This window comes from Pan paniscus, chromosome 7 (assembly GCF_029289425.2).
Source record: "Pan paniscus chromosome 7, NHGRI_mPanPan1-v2.0_pri, whole genome shotgun sequence".
NCBI classification, from domain to species: domain Eukaryota; kingdom Metazoa; phylum Chordata; class Mammalia; order Primates; family Hominidae; genus Pan; species Pan paniscus.
Window position 1 is genome coordinate 136,812,923 of NC_073256.2, and position 10,179 is coordinate 136,823,101.

The 10,179-nt window shown below is 36.7% G+C and overlaps 1 non-coding gene across 1 annotated transcript; it reads left to right on the forward strand.

Moving 5' to 3' along the window:
• Positions 1-230: 230 nt before the first annotated feature.
• On the forward strand, positions 231-352 carry LOC112440763 (small nucleolar RNA SNORA32). Its single transcript, XR_003028776.1, has one exon. It is a non-coding gene; the product is annotated as a small nucleolar RNA SNORA32 (small nucleolar RNA).
• Positions 353-10,179: the final 9,827 nt, after the last annotated feature.

Consider the following 10,179-nt stretch of genomic DNA (forward strand, 5'->3'; position numbering starts at 1 on the left):
TCTGAATCGCTAATATAAACATTTGAAAAACACTTTAAACTTCAATGAAATGAACAATTTAAGCAATTAGATATTATTTCACACTCATCAGATTGGCCAAACTATAAAACAATGACAGTGCCCACTGCAAAGAGGTAAAGCAGTGTTTCCCAAGCTGGACACTTGTCACTGGGGGCCAGATAATTCTGTAGTGTGGTGGATGTCCCGCACATTGTAGGATGTTTAGCAAATGGTAATTACCAAGATTTTTAGAATGCAGTTTCTCATTTGCCATGGACATGACCACAAAATAATTTCCCACTAGATTTTTTTATCTGTTACCTTGCTAGCAAGCCGTCTATTGGGAACATTTTATTAACCCTTTATTAAACTGCTACTTGTTTTGCTTCCATTACCTAGATGAGCAGTATCCAATAGAAATACAACACAAGCCACAGGTGATTTTCTAATAGCTATTTCATTGATAATCAATGAGATTTTACAACAGCTACATTTCAAATTCTCCCTGACAAGAGTACATGCATAGATCTCTTGAGCCTTGCAAATGTGCTTTGCCTGGTGAATACACATTGTAACCCTTCTGGGTTGCTAATAACCAAGTGGTTTGTATATAGTGGAGCTAACTTAGGGAGGCTGGTTCCAAGACTCATTCATATTCATTATATGAACATCTCTGGAAATGTAAACTTATGTTTATGTGATTGTTATCTAGAAATTTAAAAAGAAAGAAAAGGATGTTTAGCAGTATATTCCTTGCCTTTTCCCACTAGATGCCAATAGAATGACCCCACCCCCACTGGTTGTGACAACTAAAAATATCTCTACACATTACCCAATGTCACCTAGAGGGCAAAATCACCCCCCACCTCCATTGAGAAGCACCAGTGTCAAACACTGCTGGTGAAAGTGTAAATTGTTACAATTTTCAGAAGTAAACTGGCAATAACTAGTAAAACTGAAGAGGTACAGAATCTATGATCAAATAAGGTATTTTTAATTCTATAGCTTGGAGAAATCTCACCTAAGTGCTCCAAAAGACATGTCCAAAAATGTTGCAGCATTGATTGACTATTGAAAATTTGAGAACAATCTAAATATTGATCAAGGAGAATAGAGAAACTGTGCCAAATTCTTCAATGCAATACTATGCAAAATAAAACAAAACACAAATAACAACAATAATTATCAACATAGTTAAACTTCACAAACATAACATGAAAGGGGAAAATGTTACAGTAGGACAGATAGATGATGCCATTAATGGAAAGCTTGAAAACATGAAATACAATTTCACATATTGTTTATGGATGCATATACATGTAGTAAGTCACGGTTGATGGCAGGTGATATTCCAAATGCTTTGAAAGGCAAAAGAGAAGAAACAGACATTTTGCTCCAAAGGTCAGTGTAAAAAGAAGCCACTACATCTCATTCACATTGTTGTGACTGTTGCTGGCCTTGTTGGCATAGAGCAGCAGCCTGGCCTGCAGCTTCTCCAGGCGTGCAGCTTCTCTAGGTGCACAGCTTTTCCAGGTCCACAGATCCTCCCTCAGCTTCTCTGAGTACAATGCCAAGTGTGTGTGCTGCTCCATGGCAAAGGGTACCCAGCTTCTTTTACATTACCTTCATCATTGAGGTTGGAGGCAGTGAAATACTGACTTATGTTCCATTTTATTCTCACTCTGCCCCACTTCATGTCTATCTTGTCTTCTTCACTACTGACCTTACTAAACTATAGTAATTTCAGGCCCACGACCAGAGGCAGAGGCAATAGTCTTTCACTTCTTCGACAGCTTCTACAATCATATAAAACCTAATCTCCATCACACATCCCTTATTTCATATCACTCAAAGTGGTTCTGCTTTCCTGCTGGAACACTAACTGATACAATATGTTTGAATGTTAAATAACATACATAGATTAGCAGTAGCCTCTGGGGATGGAGGGAAGAGAATGGATTAGCTGTGGCTCACCAAGGTCTTCAACATTATTTATATACTAAATTATAAATGTGTCCATAGTTTATTCTTTATAGTAAATTATAAAATTGTATATGTTATAATGAACTTTCATGTGTGAATTTCTTAAGCCAGTTGCTAAGTACCCAATAACTGAATGAACAAATGAGTGAAAATGGGCAATTTACTGAAACTCTCATTTTTTATTTCCTTATCTGCAAAATAATAGGATTAAATTATGTTTATGTGCCATCCAGGTCTAAAAGTTCTTGAGCTCCATTAGTACAATCTATTGATATATAACATGTCAAGAAATAAAATACCTGTTTTCAAATATTTGAACGCCATCATGGAAGATGGTGATTTTTTCTACCCTATATTGTTTTTAAGAGTACTACAAGAAACAATTGCCTACCAATTAAAATTGCCTGCCAAAGGCAGAAGAGAACTTTAAAAGTAATGTGTTCACTCATCCTGGGACAATACAGGCAAAAGACAGATGAGGACTTATCATGGGGATACAGAAGAACTTACCATCTTGGGAAAGTGATAAAGCTGGATGGTCTCTAACATTTCCCTAAACTTGAATTGGCTATTTTTTGTACATACATTTTCCATTTCAACTATTAGCTTAGAAGTTCACAAAAGAACAGTCCAGTTTTTTTTTCTATTATAACAGATACAGCATTACCATTTGTAATCGTTGATCAAGGCATAAGCAATTTCTTGCTTGTCAATTTGAACATCTAGCCAGGAATAAATAGCACACAGTATGTGTAATGCAATCCTCAAAGCGTTTTATTGGAACAGTTCTTAGACCTCATACAAGGAAATAAAAAAATAAGAAATGTAAATGAATGTGATGTCAGACTGAGGAAGCAAGTCTCTAGAGATCCCTGGAAGTTAGAATGGATTTTAAAATTCATTATGATTGAATTATAAAATAAATGAAAACCAGCAGGGTTAAATATGAGGTTGATGGGAGCAAGAAAAGAAAGTTATTTGGATACCCATGGCAGGGAGCATGCAAGTTCAGGTTCACCTCTAGGGCAAGGAAGAATTTTCTTCAAGGTTCTTCTCTTTCAGTGTTTACTCTGTAGCAGGCAGTGTGACTGTGCGAGTCACTTGAAATACAAAGTCTGAGAAAATAGGGTATTGACTGTTCAGAAGCTCATGCTTTTGGAGTGGGGGTTGGGGGGAGCAGACATATGCAACTGAGAGCAAATAATAATAGTAAAGTAATAGCTAAAATCTACTAGACACTAACCATATGCCATATACTATCCTATGTATTTTACATACATTAGCGCATTTCATTCTCACATCAACCCTATAAGATAGGTACTGTTATTATTCCTGTTTTATAGTTACTAAATATGAGGAACAGATGAGTTAAGGATCTTACTTAGGTCACACAGCTTGTAAGTGGCAGAGCCAGGATTCAGACCGAAGTAGATCTAGATCCAGAGTCTGTGCTCCTGACAAAATAACATATTGTCTCTTTCAATATTATAATGTTTGAGGGCTAAGAAGTCTGAAGATTGGTACTTCAAAAATCTTTACAAGTATTCTTATTGTTTTAATAATATATTCTTTAATAGCCCTGAAATACAGATTTTTAGTCCTAAGTGGAAATAAGACAGAGACATTGCATAAAATTTAGCACAGATTAAGGCAGAGACATATATTTATCTGATAGTTCAGGCCCCAAGATGCTTATTAATGCCAAACAGGGCCTGTATTAGGCCATTCTTGCATTGCTATAAAGAAATACCTGAGACTAAGTAATTTGTAAAGAAAAGAGGTTTAATTGGCTTACAGTTCTGCAGGCTGTACAAGCACATCATGGACATTTCCCAACTTCTGAGGAGCAATGCAGACAGAAAGCCAGCACATCACATGGCAGAAGCAGGAGTGAGAGAGAGAGACAGTGGGGAGTGATATGTCACACACTTTTAAACCACCAAATCGCTCAAGAATTCAATCACTATCACAAGAACAGCACCAAAGGGATGGTGCTAAACCATTTATGAGAAATCCAGCCCCATGATTCAATTACCTCCCACCAAGACCCACTTCCAACATTAGGGATTACAATTCAACATGATATTTGGGTGGTGAAAATATCCAAACTATATCAAGGCCCATGACCTGTTTCCATTTTATGTTGGAAATACTTATTGAATGTCAAAACTATAGCACGCACTTCTATAAAAGAGGGGAGGAGAGACATGAGAGACTTTCCCTGAACTTAAGAAGCTTAAGCCCTAATAGGTGAGATAAGCTAAGTACACAAATAACCACAGTAGAGGGCAGGTTGTGACGAGGGCCTTAAAAGGGGTGCAAAGTGTTAGATGAGTTGAGAAAAGGAAATTTTCATTCAGTGAGAGAATCAGGAAAGTCTTGTTGGAGGTGGTGACGTCTTGAGTGCTTATGTAGGATTTTGATAGAGGAGGATGAATAAAGGGTTAAAGTATCCTAACAAAGGAAAGAGGAGAATGACAAACAGAAAAGAAACCAAAGAAGCATCCTTAGTAATGATTAATTATGCTGATTGATTGAGCAAAGTTGAAGTTGTGGGTGAAAAAGTGGGTTGGGTCACTGTGGAATGGCCCCTAACGAGACAACAACTCAGAACCTTCATGATAAAAGGTCTCGTTTATTGGAGCCAGTTCATATTTATGCCCACGCTAGTTTATCATTTTTCTACCATTTTTGTTTAATCTTTCTTTTATCTCTCTTTTTCTCTCTCTCACTTTTCTTTCCTTCCTCCTCTTTCTTCTTTCTCTCTTTTTTCTTCCTTTCAGAGCCTAGAGTGCCTAGATAACAGGGTCACTAAATATCTCAATTGAAATCTTGCACGATTACAATGCTTCTTTATTTTTTCTGCAGAACTCACATACACATCTCTGTGACTAGAGAAAAAAACAAAACTGTAAAAATGTACTTATGCATAATTGTGTAAGATATTAAAATCTGTGCATAACTTAAAATAGTCATCTTATGATTTGATTATTCATTTAATAAATCTTTCCTAGGAACAACTACACACCCACTATACAAAAAGTTCAGAAAATTCTGAAGTGAATAAATAAAAATTCATGCTTTCCAGATGTTCACAAAGTATGGGGTAAATAGGCAAGAGTGAGTTATACACCATAGAGGTACAACAGAGGGCTGTGGAGGAAAGGCCAGCTGCCTGGGTGACCTGTGAGTTCAGAGAAATTTGCCAGGTGGACTAAGGGAAAACAGCCTCTTTGCAAACGAAACAGCTTGTACAGAAACACATGAAGGAAGGCCTAGCTTATTTGAGGAATGGCAAGAAGTAACTGGGGCATAAGATGCAGAAAGGGCCAGGCGCGGTGGCTCACGCCTGTAATCCCAGCACTTTGGGAGGCCGAGGCGGGTGGATCACCTGAGGTCAGAAGTTTGAGACCAACCTGGCCAACATGGTGAAACCCTGTCTCTACTAAAAATACAAAAATTAGCCGGGTGTAGTGGTGCATGCCTGTAGTCCCAACTACTCAGGAGGCTGAGGCAGGAGAATGGCATGAACCCGGGAGGCAGAGCTTGCCATGAGCCGAGATAGCGCCACTGCACTCCAGCCTGGGCGACAGAGCAAGACAATGTCAAAAAAAAAAAAAAAAAAAGAAAGGAAGGAAGATAGATGCAGAAAGGAAAGTGACAAGAATGTGACTGTGAATGTAAATTGGAACCAGTTATAAAAGGCCTGGAATAGCCAGTGAAGGATATTGAACTTTGAGCTTGAAGCCATTGAAAGCCAGTGGAGGCAAGGACAGACTTATTTCAGTTTTCAGGTAGATAACTGTGTTGGCAACATAAAGCGTGAGTTGAACTGGGAAAAATGCTATCAGTATAAAGTTAGAAGGTTATTGGAATAGTCCAGACCATAGATGGCAATGTCTAGGATTTTAAAATGCAAGTGAACAAATATTTATGTAAAAATAGTAAATGTCAAGCAGAGTGCTAAAGAACCAATATCAACAAAAATGTGACCACTGCTCTCAAGAAAATGAATAGTAAGCCTTGAACTAAGCTGTGGGTGATAGGGAATCAAAGTGAAGATTCTAGGATGGGAAAGCAGGGAAAATTTTGAGGTTTCTAGGGTGGTAGAATGGCCTTCTGCAGGTACCACTTACCAAGACAGGGAAAACAGAGGTTAGTCTGGGAGAAAGATGATGGTTTCAGCTCTGCATACATGCCTGCCAAATTTTTAGTGTATAATTGATAAACACTTTTTAAATTAATTAAATTGAGACAGAATTAAGTGGCACAGGTATTCAGTAGAACAGAAAATCCCTTGGGAATATTCAAACCTCACCGTTTCCTCAAAATTATCATCTGACCTTTGGAATATCACATTTCAATAATCAGCAGCCTTAGATTTCATCTTATGGTAAAATTTATCAAACAACCAGATGCCAACTTACCACACTCTTTTCACATTATGTTAGAGATTCTCCTTATATAGGTTTCTTTTTCTCCAATAATTCAATGTTCTTCAGTTACCTTTGTATTACTTCCTAACTCCACAATATAAATTGTGTTAATAATGCAAGCAAAATATGGGAACAATGAAAACTAAGGACAAGGGCTCTTGGTATGAAGAAAAGGATAGAGTTAAGTCATTTAAAAGCTAGATCAATTGGTCTTGGGAACCAATGAGAAATACTAGGAGTTGTGGAGAAGAAAGACTAGTATGTTTTCAAAGTTTCTGACTTAGGTGAGCATATTGATGATAGAATTATACATGTAAATAAGGATTATTGAGAAGTATCTTTGGAGGGGGAAGAAAAATAATAAGTTTTAGATTGGGTCATATTGACCTTGAGATTTTTATGGGGCACCATGGTATCTAAGAGACAGAAATATAAACAACTAAGACATAAATTGAGACAATTTAGGTATTACTTGAAATTTTTGGCTTGGATAAAATTAATGAAGAGCAAGTGTAACAGTGTGCTCAAGAAACAAATTCTGAATAATATGATAATTGAAAACATAACTGCAAAAAAGGACATCTGAAAAGATTAAGAAGTACATAGAGATGCAGGAAAAGGTAGGAATAAGGAAACCAAGGGAGAGGAAGAGCTTCAGGAAGAAAAGAAAAGCAAACATGGCCTGATGGCCTGAAGCATCAATCAGTCAAAACTAAGAAGGATTTGTTGGGGTTTTTAGCAGTTCAGGCTTTCAAACGGCTTCCACAAAACAGCTGCAGAGAAGCAGTGAAATGAGGTGATGGTGAATCCAGGAGAAAACTGTAGGTGATAAGTTGTAACCTCAAGTAGACACGATTCTTTCAAGAACCTTGGTTAAGAAAGAGGTAAGGAGAGAATGGGAATAGCTCAAGTGGGCTTCAGATTTAATTTTCGGGGAAATAACAAAAGCACTGCTTTGGAAATCAAATGCATTTGTCGCTTTTTCCTTTAGGCCATATATGTAAAGTATACTTTTTTCTGTGCTTATGAAGAAATTTCTGAAGTGAAGATTCCTGAAAAATTTGTGTATGATCCAACCATCATAATTCCAATTAATATATATCATTATAAAATATCTTCTCCCTGATTTCCACTTGATCAAATTTACTAGAACCCTAAAATTATGTTTACTTGGTATTTCATCAACATAATTTGAATTTATTTATTTGAAATATCTGTTAAATGATATCTGTTAATATCATTAAATTAAATACCCAGAGACACAATACAAACCAAAGCTTACATGCTTACATTTTTGAGCATTTACACTATGACAGGCACTGTTATAACTGCTATTATCTTATTTATGTTTACCTCTCTTTAGAAGAGCCCATGAAGTAGGTCCTGTTTGTTTTCTCCACTTCACAGAGGCACAGAGGCTTTCCAATATCACACAGCTAATAGGTGGCAGATCTCGATTCAAACCCAGAAGACACAAGAGCCCATGATTTTAACCACCATGCCCCCTTGACTCTTGGTAACAAATTGTGACTATCTTTCCATATAAAGGGATATCTCAGATGATTTTGGGTAATATCTTGTTTCCCTACTTCTGTCTTCACTAACTTTCAGGGCATTATTTCTCCCTCCTGAATTCAACTTAGTAAAAAGGATAGCTAAGTCATTCATGTAATTATACTAGTATTCAGACAAATTCAAATGTGGATATGTTTATCCTTCTGTTTGAGAAGGTTTCTTAGCTACTCCGGCTCACCCTCCAGCTGGGAACTGAGGAAGGATCCAACTGGCATGAAAAGGTCATGGCCATCAGGCCACTGGGCAAGGTATGTAATTGGAAGGTTTCAAAATGGTTTCTGATTGTCAAAGTTAGGACTGAGATCCAGGGGAAGAGCAAAATTTATTTTACAAGAAAACCATTCAAGACATTGATACCAAAAAAATTGTGAAGAACAAAATTCTTCCTTCAGACATGGGATCCAAATGTTAAGAAGCCTTCAAAAATGAGAATAAAACTAGTGGGGAGCTGCTTCTGTCTCAGCTCACATTAAATGGATGGGTCACAGTTTGCAGTATGATTGCACACATATTTTTTCAATTTTCTTATTATGAGCTAACAGCAACACAAAATAAAATGAAGTTAAAAAATAAATGAAGCTCTCCAGCTAAAACTATAAAAATATACAAGTAAATGGATGTATGGATATTATGGTAAGGAGAGGGATTCGATAGCTTTCTATACTCCTCATAATTGTAAATGCATAGTGTGGTAAGAAATATGGGTATTCCTACAACCATTCATAGATACACTATTTGAAGTAATTCATAAACCTGACATCAAATTAGCATTGAACAAGATCTAATCTAAATACAATTAGCCCCTTCCCACGGAGTGTTTAGAATCTAGTAAATAAAGAAAAACATTATATATATGTAGAGAAAGAACGAAAGAGAGAAAGAGAGAGAGAGACATGGAGTTTCACTCTTGTCGCCCAGGCTGGAGTGCAATGGCACAATCTCAGCTCACTGCAACCTCTGCCCCCCAGGTTCAAATGATTCTCCTGCCTCAGCCTCCTGAGTAGCTGGGATTACAGGTGCAAACCACCATGCTCGGCTAATTTTTGTATTTTTAGTAGAGACAGCGTTTTGCCATGTTGGCCAGGCTGGTCTCGAACTCTTGACCTCAGGTGATCCACCCACCTCAGCCTCCCAAAGTGCTGGGATTACAAGTGTCAACCACCCCGCCCAACCAAACGTTTAATATTTTTAATGCAAAGAACAATATATCTGCTTGGCGTGTCTTCACAGTAAACATTTTGGGGGACAAATCTAAATGTACTAATTAGGAAAGAAAAGAAAATACAGGTTATGGACCTTTAGATGCCTTAGTATAAAAGCTTTAAGTATGCTGTCTCAGTATTCCTCACTGCATGTCTCTCCGGAAGATTATAGTATCACTCCCTATTTGAAAATAGTAAGTAAATAAACTGAGGCTCAGAGTTAAATAACTAGTCTGAGTTCACTGAGCTAGTTAGTAAGTAGCAGAACTGAGATTGGAACCCAGTCGTAACTGATTCAAAATTCCTTCCACCTCAAATGTTCCCTCTGTGAGTAATAAAAATTATGATCTCTCAAAATTTGAATATAATGGGAATATAAAAATTAAATATTAGATATTAAATAGCAAAGTGTTGAACTCAGCTTCCTGAAGTGAATAAAATAGATTTCTGTAATGTTCTTATTTTACATTAAAAGGGAAATAAACTGTAGAATAAAAACTAATTTGTATGTAGAAATAATTTACCCAGAAATAGCCAATGAGAATCACAGCCTAATTATTAAAAGAGAGACATTGATTTTTCAAAAGACTATATTGTCGTAGAGTTTGACTTACACTGAAATAAATGAATATATTTAGTACTTACTGGCATAATATCCATTGATTAGCCTAGCAAAGGAATTTCTAGATAAGAATATTGAAAGAGTAATTCTATTTCTGCCAATGTATACTTCACATAAGATAAATCACATTCTTGATGAAAATTGTATATCAACTAGGATTTGTATTACAAATAACAAAATCCCAACTTGAACTCATTTAAACAATGAATGAAATGTACTAGCTCACATAATGGAAAATATCTAGAACATAACTACTTTCAGACAGGTTTTATCCAGGAGCTCAAAAAATATCACCGAGAAGTCAATTCTTAAGCATCTCTTCCCTTGGTACTCTGCTTGATGGCTCAGTCTTCCCATAAAG